This window comes from Arachis stenosperma, unplaced genomic scaffold, assembly GCF_014773155.1.
Source record: "Arachis stenosperma cultivar V10309 unplaced genomic scaffold, arast.V10309.gnm1.PFL2 arast.V10309.gnm1.Scaffold_100041, whole genome shotgun sequence".
Taxonomy (NCBI): Eukaryota; Viridiplantae; Streptophyta; class Magnoliopsida; order Fabales; family Fabaceae; genus Arachis; species Arachis stenosperma.
In genome coordinates, this window is record NW_026651374.1 from 264,665 (window position 1) to 284,077 (window position 19,413).

Below are 19,413 nucleotides of genomic sequence, written 5' to 3' on the forward strand. Positions count from 1 at the left end.
TAAATGCATGACCCTCTTTATCACCGCCACCCTTCAATGTTATGGGTTTGCGACAGTAGCACCAATATCCGCTGTTTTCTCAGTTGCTGGCTTGGGATGAAATAAAATATGATTCGTGGACCGATAGCCTCAAGTGCTGATTTCTTCCTTTTGGTATTGAAGCGGCTCATTCTTTCTGGTTCACGACCGATCTAAAAGTGCTTTCCTTCTAGCTTGACTTGTTCCATTAGGTATGTGGCTTTGTTGTAAGCGGACCTACCAATCATCCTCTCCCCCTTTCCCTAAGGGGAAGTGTAGGCATCAGAGAGGCCCCGCCTAGAAATGCAGGGGCTTGCCTTTCTACCTCTCTCCGTATTGCATTCATCCCCATCTTTTGATTCTTTCCATCTTTCCGTTCTCTTGGGCCCCAAGGAATATTCCATCTTTGGGGAAAAGCACATCAGCCAGCCTTTCAAGCATCCTACTCCTTGTAATCGTATGAGTCCTGGCCTAATCCTTTAGGGCTATCAGTCAAAGTGGGAAAGATTGTGTCTGAAAAGTACTCCATTACGTATGTATGGTAGTTTTTTCCGTATGCCCGTCTAAGCGAGAGTATGGGTTTCCGGCTAGTCTTGGAAGTCTTGTAATGGATTCTTCTGGTTGGGTTGTAGCGCGGGTTTCCGTTGGGTGAACCCTTATCGATCTTCTTCTGTTTGGTAAGCGGCTTCTTGCCTGGCACATTAACCTCCTTTAAGTTGATTTGACTACTCTTTGATCTCTTTCCCGCATTCTTTCATTTCTTTCGTATAGGGAGTGGATTAAGTTGACTTTCTTCCCCACTCTATAAGAAAGTTCCTTCAGCGGTCTAAGCTTCTCTGCCCGCTTTGCATTACGTATATCAGTCGATTCGGTAATCATTCCGTTAGCTCTTCATCCCGTAAGGATTCGAAGTAGTGTCTCAGTGTAACCGGCCCCGCCGGGCAGAAATCCTCTAAGAGTCCCGCAGGTAACCCCGTAGGCTAACTTATCCCTCCGCATATTCGTTGAAGCGAGGGCCCGGTCTTTGCCCCTCATCAAGGATTTCTTCCTTTTATCGCTTCCTTGATGAAGCAGCCTTTGCCACATTCCCCTAGTCCGTCTAGCTCTCTCCTCGTGCAAGCCTTCTATTAGCAGTTCAAGCAGTCGAATCGGTAATTGCCTAATCTAATTTGTTTGCTATTCCTTCTTTTCTTCCATGAGGAAGCGGAGAGGTAGCGTGTAGGTTTGACTAATGCAACTAGTCGGCCGAAAGGGAATCAATTCTCGTGTAAGAACCCCTAGTGGCCCGGTTCGTCTGTGTCTTAGTCGTGGAAGGAGCATTGGCTTAGTTGAGACTCTTTAACTCCTCAGTCAAATAAGGTGTTTTCGTTCTTCCCTCAGTTGATGTCTTCGAAGTCGTAGATCGAGTGAATGCGGTTGCAGGTCTAGCGCCATCCCCGAAGCCTTTCATTTAGGTTGACTTTGCTTTCTTCTTTGTCTTCCGTCTAGTAGTGGAAGGTGTGTCTGGGAATCAATCCTCGTATAATAGGGAAGCCGGCCTTTTCTTTCCTTCAGGTGGTGAAATGCCTTTCATAATTGCTGTAGCAGGAGCGATGTCAAAGTGAATCTTGTGGTGAGGTTCTTTCGGGCACCATTACAGTTGCGTTTTGTCTGCTGCTAAGGTTCAATGCTTTGGATTCGGTAAGCAATCCGTCTAGTGGTCCATCAGCTTTCCACCTTACATTCGGTCCTACGAGTGATCCATTTCCTTCAGCCGGTCAGTTGTTTCGGAGTAGGGAGGGAAGGAGTGTCGAGTATTCGATTCGTCCCTCAATCGGTCAAGCCAGTTCCTTTCCTTTAGCTACTAGTGAAAATCCCTCAAAGCAATAGACTGATACTGATAAAAGTCATTCATCTGCTGAGCTACCTATTCTAATAGCTACATGAATAAAGTTAGGAAAGCTTTCAAGCAGCGACACCAGATCGGCTATGCGAAATGGTTCCTGCTAACTTGCGAAGATAGTGAGCACTACCTTAGTCGCTTAACGGGGAGCTAACCCTACAAGAGATAGATCTGAAACTAACCATATCCGAAAAGCGGATCCGATCCATGCCAACATAAAGACCATACCTTCCATAAACCTTCATGTGAAAGACGGCAGGTCCAATCTCATCCCATTCCCAAGCGAACAACGCCATTCATCTCTCAAGTTCCCCTACCTGACGAAGGCCCCTATGATAAAGAAATAGAGGCAGCAAACAGGCAAACAGCCTTGTAGGAGTACCAGCTATAGTAGTCAGCCCACTGCACTGGGTCTACCCTTTGCGTTCATCTTGTCAGCCGTTGGTTGCTTTGTTGCTGGCTGGATGGCTTGCTTTCGTGCTTCTGGTTGATTTCCTTTGGGTTTCCGGCGGGAGAAATCCCAGTAAAATGAAAGATATCAGAGAATGGGAGAACTAGACCTACCGGAAGAGGTGTAGCTGCTTTCAGGTTTGTTTAAGACAGTAATCCAAACAAAAACAGCCTTCCCTTGGCTTTGATCCAATTCCGAAGCTCGTTTGCTCACTAGCCGATGTCATTTTAAATTGACTTAGTTAGAAAAGTATGGATATTTTAAGTAGAAAGAAGTTTCTTACCTTCCCCGGGGGTAGTGGTATATACGATACAGATTTCTTTTAGGAATGATCTATCCCTTTCAAGTGCCTATACCTGAGAGTTCTCTCCATTAGAAGATGCCAGTCTGACTCTGTACTTGGTAACAATCCCTTCTGTGCACACTTCCTTCCGGGTTGGCACAAAAGCAACAGAGATTGAAACGGCTCCTCGAACCAGATTCTATTAGATCTTATCCCGTAATTCGCTAATCTCGATGAAAGAGCAGGTAACTACATAAGGCAGCTTTCCCCGCCATCTTAGTGGTACTAGCTTCTCTACGATTTTTGGGTACTTTACTTACTCGTCGTGCACGGAATCAAACAAGAAAGAGGAGGTTGCCTGATGGGACGTCGGCCTTTTTTTTATAAGGACTTTGCGGTTCTATTAAAAAGGAAATTTCCAGGTAAGATGCTGAGGGGTTGAACCCCTCTCTTCTAGTAGCAGCCCTTCCTCCAAGACTTGAATCAGTAAGAGCGGATCTTGTAACTTCTGAATTGCACCTTTCCCAAATGTCTGCAAACTTCTCCTCAAATGGAGGTGTCGAGTAAGGCACTTCTCTCCTGTACTGAATGCTTCCTTATTCACTCTAATCCTACGCCTCCCTCGGTTCACGTCAAAGCCCGGAGAAAGCCCATCGCGGCAGCATAAGACACGACAAAAAAGAAAAAGACTGGAGCAGATTTTCGTTTATTCCATCGAGCTAAAGCAAGAGCGAAAAGCCAGCAGTAAGGTCCGGAGCTGGATCCGAAGCGGCGGGTCACCAAACTACGACGTCAATTACATCGAACCTTTTGAAGCACCAGTAGAGGTAAGTCTTAGGCCTACAATGATCAAGAGGGGTTAGCGTGGGCAACCCTACCTGTCGATGGAAAGAGGAAAGGAGCCGATTAGTAGTACATAAACTCTTACTCTTCATCCAGATGACAGTAACTCTTAAGGGAGTGTAAAGGGTACAACCAACTGGAAGAGAAAATGAAAGGGAAAAGACCGCTGTAGGACGGAAGCTATACGGCGGAGAAGAATCCACTCCGGGCTTTGACGTGAACCGAGGGAGCGGCTTTTAGTAGAAGAAAAAGACAAGTCGATATCGGCAAAGATAGATAAGGGGATCGGCGCTATGAGATAAAAAGACGGGCGGTATGTCTCCTTCCATTCGATGGTCAACCTATACACGGTCTCAAAATAAGTTAATATTTATAATATATATTATAAATAATAGCCTGTGGGTCATTTATCTATCATAAATAGCGTTCGATATCGCCTCTGTGTGATTCATCCTAAGTAGCTAGCTGAATCGGAAACCTCTGCTTACGCGCATGCGTGGTTATGTTCGGCGGCTCGGCAGCCCGCTCCTGGTGGTAGCCACTCTTCTGGGGCCCAAGTTAGTGAAAGGGATGAACCAGGCTACCTGTTTAGCTACTGCGTTCCAGTACTAAGCCGATAGTCGTTATCGATCTACAGGATCGGTAAGCAGCACATGGGATTAGACGTCTACTAGGAAAAGTAGATGCATCCGGAGAGGACGTTACGGGCGGGCACTAGGTGCTGTGTATGGAAAATGCCGCCAGCACAGCTCTCCTTCTAGTTCTAAACCAATAGTGCCATGTTCCGAACGCCGAACGGAAGCAACCCTTTAGAGGAGGAGAGCAAGCCGACGAAGTGCCTATGGTACCAGCTCCATACGTTTGAGGTTCGCTGAATGTGACTGCTTCCGTTGGGGACGTACTGAGATAGAATGAAGAAGACGTTTTACAGTACGTAAACAAGGCAAGGAAAAAGTAAGGAAATGAAGCAAGCGCAGTTTTTCTCCGCTCCAAGAGAATAACCCTCTTGTTCGATAAGTGCACCCGTGTCTAAGTTAAGAAGCCTGCAGGCTTCCTTCCAAGATAGTTCCAGTTTGGATAAAGAATCCAATGTTTTCGGGAACCTCTAGTGTGATCGCAGCTTGCCTGGCAGGTGAAAGAATACCTCTTGCCCTGGATGCTTGGTTTTCCAGGCCGATGCACAATCTTTCTTGAAGCCGTCGCGCGGATCTGATAAGAAGAAGAATTCTGAGGGGCTTTAATGGCTTATTAGATTAGCCGAGAAACTTCTTTGATGCATTATCTCTAGCAGGCTTGAAGTGAAGAATGAGTACCAAGAATAGGGGTCTTCGGGGCAGCATAGCATGGAGCTTTTTTAGGCTAACCTACACGCCCAAGTAATGAAAGGGCTGCTGGTGCCTCGTTTCCGTGTTCGGGGGTTCCTTGATCTTAAGGTGTCAAGGCCAACTACTGCAGACAGGACTTCGGTAAGGACTGACTGATAAAAGCACACTTAACTGCAGCAGGAAGGACTGAGCGGAAAGGACTACCGCCTCATCCTGTTCCTGATTTGTAAACTCGCATTTATAAGAATCACTTACCTCGGCGAAATCCGCTCTTAACTCAACGCAAGAATAAAGAGATTTCATAACTCCATTCTATCTCTCCCTCGTTACGAACAAAAAAGTGGGCGGGGAAAGAATAATAACTTCTATCTTCGGCCGTGCCATAGGGTTTTATCAAAAGAAAAGTATCCGATCTTCCTTGGCCTTTCACCAGGAGACAGAAGGTATCTCCCTTACTAAAAAAAGACCCTCTCCTCGTAGGCATGGAGATTTTTGTCTTCTCGAAAGAGAGTTCAGTCTCACTCTCCAGAACGTGCTAGTTCCACCTGATTTCCGTCCGTACTCTCAAACAAAGAAAAAAAAGGGCAAAAGAGCTCAATTACAGGGATTGAAGCTTTCAACAAATTATCCCGGGACTTAGCACAGTGGAACTTTCTCAATGGATGTGATTAAGTCATCGCTTCGCACCTCCTTGTCATTCGATCACACTGCTTTCCTCCACGTATCACTCGACTTTCAGTCAACCATATCTAACTCAGCGGAGCTACCGCATGTAGAAACCTAGCTACAGCTACCAAAGCAGCCGCTAAAGCCCTCTTTACCCGTTGGAATGGAAAGTAAGTAAGAAAATAAGATAAGAATCGTGTGAAATCGCGCTTTTTCATTTAACTAGTTAGTGGTGAAGTTAGAAGAGGATGGGGAAAAGGACTCTTGCTCCTTGTATTAGGCCGCCACGCCCGTATTTAAAGTTAAAGAGCTTCCTTCGGTCGCCTCTAACCTTCGTTCCTTTGATGTCGCTAAAGCCCGAGCTAAGCAAGGTCTTTCCAAGACCGAAGTCTGGAGCCAAAGCGCATCCCGGGGAAGCTTATTTGATACAAACAGTTTAGCCGCCAATAAATGATTGTCGCTATTATTACTCATAATTACTATATATAATAAGTAATTTGCTGGCACTTTCATCTAGTTAAGAGAGAGCCTTTTGCCATGCCCGGTTGGGGCGAAGAGTTGGGTTGGTGATCGACTACTCTCCTTCATATGGAGCCTCTTCTCAAGCAGCCTATACCATGATTAAATGTTTCTTAAACCCCCTATAGGGATGTTGGGGTTTAGCTCTGTTGCTCCTAGAACAGCCTTCAATATGAAATGTTAATTAGCCCGTGGCTACTTCACTCTTCAACTCGGGATGAAATCAGCAACATCAATATCTTAGTCAGTGATAAACTCTAAAAGTCTAAGCAGCCTTAGCTCATCGATTAACTCAAGCATCGGTACGCCCCTACTCTTACTATAGTCCTGACTTACCCCAGGAGATAACAGAACTCAATAAAGATAACAATTCATCCCCGCTAAGCTTTTCACCTGATCTAAAAGGACAGAAACTACATAAGCAACCACTAAAAGGCTCTATCAGAAGAGAAGCATTAGCAGCAAAAAAAAAGAAAACAGCAATTGCCTCTTCAATCACCCGCATTAGAAGCCTTCGATCGAGTGGACTACCTTACATTAGACGCTTGGCACAGTCAGGACATCGAGTTACGGCTTCCCTCACTAAAGTAAATAGAAAACAGGTTTAGGCTCTATGCCAAGTAGATAATATAAACCCAAGTACTATAATGATATAAAAACTAAAAACTGGCAGAAACCACAGAATTCACCATGTCAATTCATTATCAGCACATTCAATTGACCTGGGCTGGGCATCCTTAGATCCGGTGTACACGCCTGTATAAATGCTCTTCACGTAGCTGCTTTGCCACATCGCGCACTTAGCCACTCATTACATTAATGACTTCCGACTTAGCTAGCATATAGATTAGCATAGCACATGCTCTTAGAAAAACGGACTAATCGAGTCCGCGTAACGAAAGAAATATCCGCTTTCAATGTTAAGCCTCCCTGTCTGAATGAGCTCACTTCTTTTGACATGAGACAACCCTTCATCCATGTAATAGCTCATGGCTCTTTTCGACTTCTTACTTATACCCCGAAGTTATTCTGCGACGATCTAAAGCCCTGGTCATGCTTCTAAGAAGAATGGCTTTTCCTTTTCTGTCTAGCCCCAGCAGTTTACTTTCTTAAGAAAGCCTAGATCGAGTTAAGATCTATTTTCGAATTTCAGGCAAGGTAGTTACATGATTTCTTACATCAATGGCTAGTATGCTTTTGGGGCATTTGCTCTAATCGGAAGCCATTGCTTCTAGTCCTGGGGTTCTAGAGGTTGTCCAGGCATATAATAAAGGCAAATGAGAGGAGACTTGTCTTAATTTCCGAATCTCAAAAAAGTAAGGATAGATACTGACAAACCTTCCTCTAGAGTACAGTATCCGTTTGATTCCTACATCTCTTTCCTCTGTTATCTGTCATCCATTCTATTGGCCTTGGCTCTTACTTAGAAAGTCTAGAGTCTAAAACCACATTTCTGGCAGCCTATAAGATAAGTCATGGCATAGGCAAATAAAATAGGACCAATCAAGAAAGAAATTCAGTCTATCTGGAGTGGAGGAGTTCCTAAGTTCTATAAGGCGATCGGAATAGCAAGCTAATACAAAGTCAGGATCAATTAACTTACTCCCTTTAGAAAGTGAATTCACTACACTACATCTTTCGATAGCAGGAAACCATAGAAAAAGGGATTCCATGCTCTATTTATGTTGCCTTTCACTATCTTCCTTCCATAGGGAAGCTCTATTAACAGGCTAGGCTTTCCTAAATCGAACTTCAACTCGAGAAAGTAGAAAGATCATCCTAAGAAGGAGTTAGGAAAGCGCGATCCTTATCTTCACCTAGCGGTAACTCTCTACCAAGAACCTCATAACAAAAGGAAATGCAAATCCCTCACTCTGTAAGCTTTTTACGCCTAGCCCCTCCAAGGTCTCACTTTAATGAAAGTGTCCGAAAGACTGTATTGACTTTATTTGAAGTCTACATCATCTCATGTGGAAGGGCTCCGTCTTATAAAATTCCATCATCCCTTGAACTCAGTACTGAGCTTTACATAGATTCATGGATCTCCTATCTATGATAGATGTAAAGCGATAGAAAGCTTTCCCCTCCTTTATTTGAGCTTTCTGCGCTACTTCCTTTCTTTGAGACAGAGCTTCGTTGGCCCGCTCCTACAGCTACAGTGAGCTACTAGATAAAACTTCCAAACCAGATATGAATATTCATCCTACTCAGGTTGATATTAGAACTGAGACTGAAGTTGCTAACAAGCGGGAAATAAGGGAATTCACTACTTAACTGTTCTTCACTCAACGCCTCTTGATTGACTTTAGAACTGAAGGAAGCCGGTAGAAAAGGAAGTGGCAGCAGTGTTTTATAGAACAGCTTTTTGTCTAGAGATTCATCCCTAGTCAGTGAGGAAAAGGGTCTATTGGAGAAAGAGAAGTAGGGGAGGAAGAAGGCGTATGCAAAGAGCTTTTTCTCAGCGTTCCCGTTCGGCATTCTTTCAACAAATGAAAGATTGCCCATACCCTATTGGTGGGGAGACTTCTTAGAATGGTCTCTGTACCAAGGGTGGATGAGGCAGTATCTGAAGTACCCGCACTGGTATTGTGCTGTCGCACTTGACCAAGCAGTTAGCTTGGAGGCTTTCATAGACCCTCCAGTTTATTGCCGAACATGGTACACTCCTAAAGTAGACTTGTCTACTTACTTTCTTTTAGGTTTTGTGTCATGTTTCAGGTATATGACTGGGTGGTTGAATTGTCCAGGCTTTACCTTCATCCCTGGCCGAGTCTAGTGAATCTCCTTTGGTTGGGGTTGATCACATCTTAACAGATCATCAGACCCTTATGGAACTAGCTGATGCTTCTGGTTATGCACTGGCTCTGATGCCATCAGCTAAAGGACTTGTTCCGGAGCACCAACCATCCCCACTTCATTGGAACTTACAGGGGTGCTGTGAGTACTGCTTTCTGTGCCGAAATTGTGGAATCTGCTGATGCATACTTGTTCGCCAGACCTATCTTCAATGATTACTGCTCTGTGGGGTATTCACTTCTCAAGAAAGACAAAGCGATCATTGTGAAGCCCGAACGAGTTGTGATTGGTAATGGCCCCGCTTTTGGGTGTGTGCTGATGAGGTATTTCCTAGGGGCGCTAGCTAAGCGACTCAAGCATAACGAAACTTCCTTCTTACGAAAACTACCACAGGATATATGTTCCTGAAGGGCCAACCATTGAAGGCTGCACCTAAGGAACCAACCTTTGAGGGTTAATGTTCTGTTTCAACATATACAAAAAATGCTGTCTAGTGAATCCGCTGTAATTGCTGAGACAGGGTATTCATGGTTTAACTGCCAGAAGCTGAAGCTGCCAAAGAGTTGTGGGTATGAGTTCCAAATGCAATATGGATCAATCGGATGGTCTGTTGGTGCAACACTTGGTTATGCACTGGCTTTTCCTGAGAAGCGAGTGATTGCTTGCATAGGCGCTGGAAGTTTCCAGGTGAATGCTCGGGATGTATCCACAATGCTGCGATGTGGACAGAGGAATTGAAAATCCTGATAAACAATGGTGGATACACCATGGAAGTTGAAATCAATCCATGATGGGCCATACAATGTGATCAAGAACTTTAATTACACTGGGTTGGTTGACGCAATCCACAACGGGGAAGGCAAATGCTGGACTGCCAAGGTGTTCTGTGAAGAGGAGCGAAATTGAAGCAATTGAAACTGCAACAGGACCTAAGAAGGACTGCTTATGCTTCATTGAGGTGATAGTTCAATACGAGCAAAGAGTTGCTTGAATGGGGCTAAAGGGTCTCTGCTGCTAATAGCCGTCCTCCCAATCCTCAGTAAACTTGCACCATTTAACCCACAACTTGAAAAGCTTGTAGCTAGGCTAGGGTAATGGTAGTCTTTTCACCGACGGAACAGGTATAGCTTTGATCGAAGGAGAAGGAAGGGAGCGATGGAATTGAGGAAATTCAGCATCAGGATCGGTTGGATTGATTGGGATACGGGCGAAGCTACGGGCAAGGAAGCCTTGCTTCAGCTTTCAAGCTTCACCTCCATTCTCACGAGTTGGATCCGAGACCTCTTGCTTGAGGATTAAGCTCACTCCCTTTTATTCTAATCCTGAGGGTTCCTACTCTTCTTAGACAGCTACTTACTTAGGGCTTCTCATTACCTGGGGAGATCTTTCTTTCTATGATAGAGAGAAGAGCGAGGTACTGTGACCTTTTCTTTGCTTTCCTTACAGACAGGGAATACTAATGATATCGCCAGTGTAATAGAATTTTCCCTATCCGTCGACTCACTTGCAACTATATTAAAAACAAAGCAGTGGCGAAGGGCTTTAGGTCTCGAGCGAAGCGAGAGGAAAGACTTTTAGGGTACCCTACATCCCTCCCCCTTGTTCTCAGTTACTCATCAAATGGTACTCAGTTAAATATAAGGCCCGGTTAGTTGCTAAGGGCTACACCCAGAAGTACGGTGAAGACTATGATGAGACATTCGCACCGGTAGAAAAGATTAATACCTTTCGAATACTGCTCCCCTAGCTGTGAATTGAAGCTGGCCTCTAATGCAGCCAGATGTTCTGAATGCTTTTCTCAACGGAGACCTGGAGAAGGAAGTGTATATGGATCTGCCACCTGGAGCTGGATATGAATCCATGAGTGGAAATCTAGTTTGTAAGCTGCGAAAGTCATTGTACGGGCTGAAGCAATCTCTACGTGTCTGGTTTGGCAAGCTGACAGCAACAATGAAGCTGTTTGGTTATAAACAATTCCAACGGCGGTGATTGTTCATAAAAAGAAGAAATGAATAAGAATCCACCAAGGGAGAGAGAAAGTTAGTGAGAGAAGCTCTCGAGTGCCTCTGAAACCAACGACCACTCCTATGAAAGAACAGAGTACGGTGAATGAGGAGAATACAAGTGAGAACAGTCAAGAGAAAACTCAGGCAGCAGAACATAAAGCCCTATGAGAAGGGTAAGCCAACGCAAATCTCATATCGTGCTTCACTTCTGGGGCATGAACCAATGGAAGTTGACAAAGACTTCAACTGGTTGGAAGAAGAGAAGGCTATGGCTCCAGTATATACAGAGAAACAAAAGAAAAGAATAGAGAAGCAGCCCAGAATTGATATTCCAGATGAAAGATGGAAGCAAATATGCCTAGGATGCCATTGTCATTAAACCACTAGGTAGACGATTCTATCTTTATGAGCTGAAAGATAGACGATTATGGCTTTGGGGTGCACCAGATTTCGAGCTTATGGATCTTCCTTTAAACTACTATGTTATTATGTTATTAGAACAGAGGAAAAACAACTGCGTCAAAAGATACTTAACGATGGTCCATGGGTTGTTGCTGGGCACTGTATTGCTACTCAGAGATGGAGTCCAAATTGGAATCCCTACAATAACAAGCTCACGAAGATTGCCCTTGGGATTAGAGTACCCATACTTCCAATGCATTGCTACACTACACCACACCGTAGATTTTCTGATGGAAGTGGGTAACTTGATAGGTTTCTGTCTCACTCTTAGTACTCATTCAGTACTTCATATAAGGTTTATTGTTCGGTAACTGTCTTATCTCATTCTGTATCCTTGCTTGTTCACTGCACTCTCCTAAGGGTTTAATTAAGACAGTTTTATCTTCCGTTCGTGCGCCCTCCCTGTCTGAATGAGCTCACTTCACTCTAAAAAAAAATAAAATGTATAATGTAAGCAGGTCTGCAACTTTCTTTTTTTTTGCCGGAAATAGAAATGGGTCGAACCCTCATTGCTGTACCATCTTGTCTAGTGAGAAGCAATTTCGAGCGCCTACATAACCTACCACTCCAACTCAACAAGAAGATAGGTATCAGACCATATGTAGTTCATCCGGACATTTTTACCCAAGTTAATCAAGAAAGAGCGCACCGACTGCCCACCACTGGAACTTGGATTAAGAAGTTCAAGAGGCATCCTCCATTCATATCGATTTATGGAAAACCATATCATTCATCAAGAAAGAAAGATTTTTCCAAGAGGGTCCCCTATGAGATAGGGGTCTTGATTCCCATTAGTCGGGTCCTCACTCCTCCTCTAAAGCCCTGCCCCCTCCCTTAAGGAACCCCCCAAAAAAATATTCTATTTGAAAGGAAATCTGTGGATGTTGGTGTTATAAAGGCTTCCCAATCCTCTCAGAATTGTAGAAAGATAGGGGATGGGGGTTCCATAGGAAGAAAGTGTGGGAGTAGGCTTTGGTAGGCATCACTAGATGGATAATCAACTAGAAAAGCCGATAGCACAAACTTAACATCAGAATCGATGGGCGTAATGAAGCGAACGCAACATGTGCGTCGCCTTTACGACAAGGAGATTTTCTAGTGAAATTAGGCGGTCAACTGCTCGTTGGTCTTCCCCGGAAAGACTTCCAACCAGAGGAAAGATTGGTTGATAGGGTTCCTCTGGTGGTTCGAGCGGTTGGTTCAAATCGGGGAGCAAGGGCTCATTCAAGTCTGGCAGCATGGGGGGCCTGGGAGCCCCATTTCCCACTATCTACTAAAAGAGCGATTGAGAATCTCGATAACCTTCTTATTTTTTGATTCTTCCTTGGCCGTGTGGAACATGGATTAGCATTATGTCATTCCTACAAGTGATCCTCCATCCAGGATTGGAAGAAGAAGCGCCATATGAGGACTTCGAGATCAAATAGAATATGTTTCTTTCCATTCCTCGTGAGCCACTTATTTCTCCGACACAAGAGATATAAGTTATTTTCCTCCTTTTTCCCTTTAAGTCGACGGCGTTACACCATTGGGATACTTCGAATAAACTAGAGTACATATAGGATCCACCGGTGCTAAAACCTTTTCTCAAGATATCTTCCAAAACTGGGTCGTTGCTCCGGATTTTGTTCCCTGGTTTGAAACCTGTTGGTTCCGTTGTTTTAGAATTATGCTGATCCTAAGTACTCCATCTCTATCATTGCACATGGGAATATAGAAAGTAAAGAGGAAAAGGCAGAACCAGAAGAATTGTGTGAAATAAGTGAATTGATCCAGTTGAGGCATGATTGATTCAGACAAAAGAAATTCCCTCCATACAGACTGAACCAGGTATGGTTAAAAGCAAGCCTGTAGGAGTTGTGAATGAAGAACAAAACGGAGATGTGCTTTGTTGTTGACCAAAGAAAAACATGGGAGTCGAAAGGCGGTCGAGTTAAGTGAAGACTGACTACAATTCAATCACTGCACACTTTCTATATCTCTCTTTCCTCAAAGACAGTTCCATTCGATCTTAGCCAATCTAAGATTACCGACTCTCCGACCCCATTTCGGTGCACTATTGGAGTTTAGGTCTGCCACTTTTTCAATCGAAAATGAAAGCTGTCAAGATCAGAGCGTACTGCTCTATCTATGTAATTTCTTTCAAGAATTGAGTTTGCTCAGATAAATAATATTAGCATAAGGACTACAAAAAGTTTATAACTCTTACATATGAATGTAACAGCTTAGAATAAGCCAAGAGCTGATAGTGATAGGCTTAGAGCTCACTTCACACCAACAGAATTGTCAGCCCCCTCAGCTTGAAAACTCCTATCTACATCAAGATCTGGCCCTGCTCTCTGGTGATGTTCGCCCATTCTGTGGCACCCACACAAAAAGAAAGATAGGCAAATAGCGTACAAAGAGGATCCGCCTCTCTAATTCACTTGGCAAAAGACATCCAATCCCAGGGAACAAGTCAGACTGAGTTCAATTAATCCGTCCTTCCTTCAGCTTACGGGGATGGAGTTGAAGAAGGAGATGAGCTACCTAGACCTTTGTATGTATGGGTCTCGGCAATTGAAGAGAGAAGATAGGAAAAAGACAAAGCGAAAAAAAAGGCTGCTTAGCCTTCAAGTTAAGGGCGAAGTTCACTCGGAAAGGCTTTTTTTACAATGAACCAAGCAGATAGAGAGATCTGGCATATAGAACCGGAACAGAGTCACTGCAATAATTCCAGGCTAGGTTGATAGAGAAGCATAGATTGTTCACTATGAACAGCGATATCGCTTGCTATCTTGTCGTTCCTCTAACTGCCTTCTTAAGTGGATTGTGAGAGGTAAGTTTCAATCTGGTGGAAGGAAAGTGAAAAAGAAAAAAGGAAGATAACAAGAATAAGAACAGAGCCGAACATAGGAGCTCTCGTTTAGCAAAAGTTAGATTATGCTTGACTTGTCTTTTACGTCATATGCTTTCCTCTTTTTAGTAAAAAAGGGGTTCCCTAGGATCATACTATAGGAAACTTTGATCGAAATGTCAGGTCAGTTAGAATTGAATAGTCCACTAGTACCAAACTAAGGTGCAGACAGATAGTAAAATTCCAGTCATGCCAGTAAGGCCAGGAGATTCTTCCGTTAGAAGGGCAGATAAGCCAGTGAAAGTGAATGGCTGTTCAAGAGGCCCCTAATTCAACAAATGTAAGCTTTTTCCCCACTACTCAAGATAAGAAGGCACTTTCCCCTGCTTGGTCTCGACCTCAAAAGAGGGCCGGCGGGAAATTTTCTCACTTCTTGAACTCAGTCTGTTCAGGGATAGAGACCTAACTCTTTGTGAATATGAGATTTCCGCCTAACACTTAATCCTACCATGTAGGCTATACTATAACGTCTATAGCTCTTCAAGCGCTATTCTTACCTAGCTGCCTTTGCCAATGCATTATACTCAATCACAGCGGATCGGGATGGGATTATTAGAATATCAAACTGACTCCTAGCTTTCAATAACCTTTCCTAGGTAAGGTCGTGTAAAGACTAAGAAAGATGAAAGCATCACGGCTTGTAGAATGACTTAGCTCCTCCTTTCATTATCTTACTCCTTTGCCTAGCTTAGCAGAAGAAGTAGCGGATTAGACTTCCATTGAATCGACGCCTCTAATATACGCAATTTAGACTTGGAAGAAATCAATACGAGATCCAGCGGAGTCGAAAGCTTTCATTTCATATTTCCGCTTTGGCTTCTTCCTATGACTGATTTGCTGCTCCTGAATTTCTAGGGATCAATGCTTTACTTTCTAACTACTGTCTTTCCTACCTTTTAAGTTATGGAATGGAATCACTGGGCAATTGAGATCCGAGCCCTCTAATGGTTTAGGTTCTTGGTTTTTTTTCATACGCTTTTCCTAAAGATTGGACTTGGTGGAGAGAAACTTATCCGACCTCAACACTTCCCTATGGAGAGTGCGGTGACCGCGGTCTTATCGGTCACAAAGGCTTCAAGAGGTCTTTCTTCTTTATCAGTAGATCCCGTCTAAGTAAATAAAATTAGTAAGCCCTAGTGGACCACCAAGTTTCATCTCTCAAGATTGAATTGAAAGAAGATGCGAATGCCTTTTGACAGCTGCTCAATCAAAGGAATCAACGGGTTGAAGAATGGATTCACCGGCTTTGGATGAGATGAATGTGAGAATCTCCATATGATGTGAGACGCGAATGCACTAAGACTCCTTACTTCCTTTGAAGAGAAAGCAGGCGAAAGCATAAAAAGCAAGAAAGATGAGTCAAGAGAGGCGGGACTAGTGACATCAGCTTCTGAATAGTCAGACAGAACTGCAACTGCTGGCTTAGCTTTAGTCCTTTGAGGAGATTCATAAGTATCTTACCAGGGGGGTTCATATACAGGCAGATATAAATAGATATATTAGTTATATTGGGCTTGGCCCTAGAATAAGTAAAGAAAGACTGAAATCCGGACGTCTCAGTCTACAGATCAGTCTTAATCTACAACATCAATTCTGACTGACTTAACTCTCAGATGTGATGAAGGAAGGGAAATGACATACTTCAAATCAGCTACTATAGAGTCCAGGACTCCATTTTCAGGCTTCTCCTGCGAAGTAGTTAATTTGCTTCTTTCTACTGATGCTTTGCCTCTAGCTGATAAAGGATCGGATTACCTTACCATGGAGCGTCATACGTGAATAGCTCAATAGCTAGCTTGACGGCTAAGTCAAACCTCAATATTTCCTCATTCGCCGAAAGCCCTAAGTCCACTCCAATATAGGATGTTTTCAGTCAATCCTTGCACTACTTTCTAAGGCTTTTACGGCTGCAACTTCTGCTACTTCGTCCCTAACTTCCCGGGGAATAGTCAGTGAAGAGGCAGTCAGAGCCAACTGATCAGTTAGCAGATACAGGAAAGGAGAATCTTATCTTCTATTCCTCGGAAGACACGAACACGTTAAGACTTCTTTCTTGACTTTTTTTTATCTGCCCTGGGAATGGGAATAGATTACCCGGTAAGGAAGCCTAGATAAGAAGCTGGAATAGAGATCAGAGGCATGACTTGAGACTATCCTTTTTATCGCCATCTGGAATGATAGTCAGCCCTGCAAGGTCAAGTAGCTTCTTCGATTCTTTCGATTCTACGGCTTATCTTTACTCCACTATAACTTCAACTTAATAATAGACTTTAGTTTAGCTTTCAGCTATCCCTATCTGTTTTGCTTTCCTTACTCTCTTCCCCCTAGGAATTTACTGAGGAAAGAAAAGGTGCAAACTTCGATCTCATTAGTTTCAAACCTATCCTATAGTTCTTTTTGTTCAAGCCCTCCCTGAGGACAGACCAGCTAGCATCCTATATCTAACTATAAGTCCTTAATGCATCTATTAAAAAGGTGGGAAAGAGAGTTGCAAGCCTGGAAAGAAATGCTACTTTATAAAGGATAGCTGAAAGCGAGAAATGGTCTATAATCTGGAGATAGCTCATTCTCTTTAGTTGCAATCCCATCCTTAGAATGAGGTGAGAAGTTCTAAGTTTTTTTGTTGACATGATATATTGATAGTCTTACTGCCAAAATTGGATTGCTCACTGAACTCCTCAAACATGAAATTAGAGCCATTAATAAAATAAATCGAAGGAGCAGACTTAGAAAGCTGGAGCATGACGAAGTCAGCATCAGGAATGAAGTCTAAGTCATAACCCGAGCAACAAGTAAGATGGATTTAGGAATCCCGTCCTGTGAATGATAAGGTTGAGCATGCTAGCATCCGTTTTCTATTGACTTACGAAAGCATTAATCAGTCAGAAGGAAAAGCAACCTATCTGAAAGCCTATTCTCTCCTTTCCCCCATAAGTCTGACTTTTGCCGTAGCAGATTTTCTTCTACTTTATCCGCTTCTTCACTTCCAAAAGCTAGGGATTCCTTATCTCTTCCTTCCGTGGTAAGATTTTCCAATACCTCTTTAATCTATTACCACGCCCTAATAATCAATTCCGAAAGCCTTATCTTCCACCGTCAGTATTACTGAGGAAATTACGTAGAAAAGAAGAAGCTACTTATGAGGCAAGGCCTGAGGAAGACTAATTGAAATTCCTAATTATGCATAGATTCGTCTTCTTACTCTTTTCAAGGCCTTACAGCAGCATAGGAAGTTGCAGCCTTAGTAAACTCCTTTAGCAGCTAACATCTCAATAGGCTCGGAGAAAGCGTCCTCTCTTCTCCTCAGGGACTCTCCGGCTCTTGGTAGCTACGTCTTCTGTCCGGCTCTAACTCTATCTTAACGGGCTAAGTTACTTCGGAAGTAGCAATGGGCTCTGAAAGCCTCTTCTTTTCTCAACTCTGTTTGATTTAGAGTTACACGTCAGTCCTGAAGAGTTCATTCTATTTAGTTAGCGGGTAAATCCTAAGGAGAGTCTCGGACTTCCTCCTCTCAGGTATACGGGCTAGCAGGTACAAGCCTGAGTCTTAAGGTAGTATGAGAAGTAGGATTAGAAGTTACAGGGCTTGACCTCAGATAGGTTTGGGTTCCTCTTTGCTAAGGAAGAAAGAGCAAAGAAGTCTAAGTCAGAGCTACCGAAGACTATAGCATTAATCAGTCAGAAGCCAGAAAAATATAAGACTTATAGCTTGAGAAACAAGTTAGTTAGATTGTGTTGATACAATCCCGACAGGATGAAATTTCATTTATCACGTTCTTTCAATCCGAAAAGAAAGTAAGAATTGATGTTACAGTTTACGGAGAAAGAGAAGCCATCAAAGGCCTGATAATAGCCTTATTAGTTGCAGATCGCCAATGCTTATAACTTCCTGTTATACTTGCATGTCTCGAGCTTATTTTATAAATCCTGTCAGTCTTAATATTGTCTGACTAGGCCTATAGAAGGGAATCCCGGGAATAGATGAAATGGGCTTGGGATGTGATTCAATGGGACTAGTCCGATCAGAGGCTGTCATAGCCTCAGTATGTTACCAGGGTTCATCAACGGGATAAGGCACGAACGCTATCAGATGCCAAGCTTTCCTTCTGTGCTGTATGGTACTATCTGTGATGTAGGGCTTTAGCTGCTAGAATAAATGAAGCCTTAGAATGACCTATCGCGCACAACAGCCAAAAAGATAGCAATTGAGCTCTTCTAGTAGATTCACCCGTAAGCCATATATATATGAAGTAATGGACTTTTCAGTCTTTCAGTAGAGCCATAAGCTGTATATGGAGTATGGAAGAAGACTCATGTCTTTATTAACTTTAGTCGACCTGTAAGCCTTATATTCTGTTGATGGACTTCCTTACGCGCCTAACTCTAAGTTTGAAAGAAGAAAGCCACTTTTAAGCTTGGCCTTAAGGACGAAGCGAAGTAGCAGCCGTAGAAGATAATCCAATCCTGCAGTAAGTTTGAAGATGCTCGACTGGAAAGAAGAGGAATTTATAACTGACTTGATAGAGTTAGGTTTGAGCTCTACTTCTAGGAGCGGACATCGATCTCAATAGTTGAAAACTGCTTTTTCTGGCATCATATTGCAGATTGGCCTTTTAGAGCCTCTAGCGAACAAGAGAACGAAAGATAGCTATTTCGGATTTCGCTCCTATATTAACCGTTCCTGACGGAGAATCCTCCCTTTCAGAAGTCTTTTTTTGTATTATTACCTTCGGTAGATTGAGCAGCAGGCAAGAATTCTAGCTTCACTCTTCTTCTTCATTAGTTAATTTGGCTTCTCAGCCTATTCCCCTCCGTTTCATCCATTCCAACATCCAAAAAACTTAACTTGAAATCAATCCAATAAGCCTGGGCGCGGCTTAGGACCTATTCGCCGGAAATCTCCTCCCATGGATTCACTGCCAATCCCCAGATCTACCATATCCGTATCTTATCTGGCTCTGTAGTAAGTTAGTGAGGAAAGAGTTTCATCTGATCGCTACTGATGAGTAAATGCCGTTGAAGGTAATCCTTTCCTTCTTCTATCTGAGGATATACCATTGAAAAGATAAGATTCTACTTGATCCGTGAAACTGACTATTGCTATTGAATCAGCTACGAAGGACGAAATGCCATAGAATCAAATCATCTCCATTGTCCGATAAGATACTATAAAATCTCATCCAACTACCGCCTCCTCACAGGAACAGTAGGGAAGACTGAGGAATTTCTTCTAAGAGAAGATGTTTACGGCTAAGAGATCCAATTGA

At 43.2% G+C, this 19,413-nt stretch overlaps 2 pseudogenes; one reads left to right on the forward strand and one right to left on the reverse strand.

Annotated features, from left to right (window-relative positions):
• The first annotated feature begins 8,394 nt into the window (after nt 1–8,394).
• Nucleotides 8,395–9,784, forward strand: LOC130960028 (pyruvate decarboxylase 2-like; annotated as a pseudogene).
• Nucleotides 9,785–11,737: 1,953 nt separating this feature from the next.
• LOC130960029 (putative ATP synthase protein YMF19) lies at nt 11,738–15,412 on the reverse strand (annotated as a pseudogene).
• Between the last annotated feature and the right edge of the window lie 4,001 nt (nt 15,413–19,413).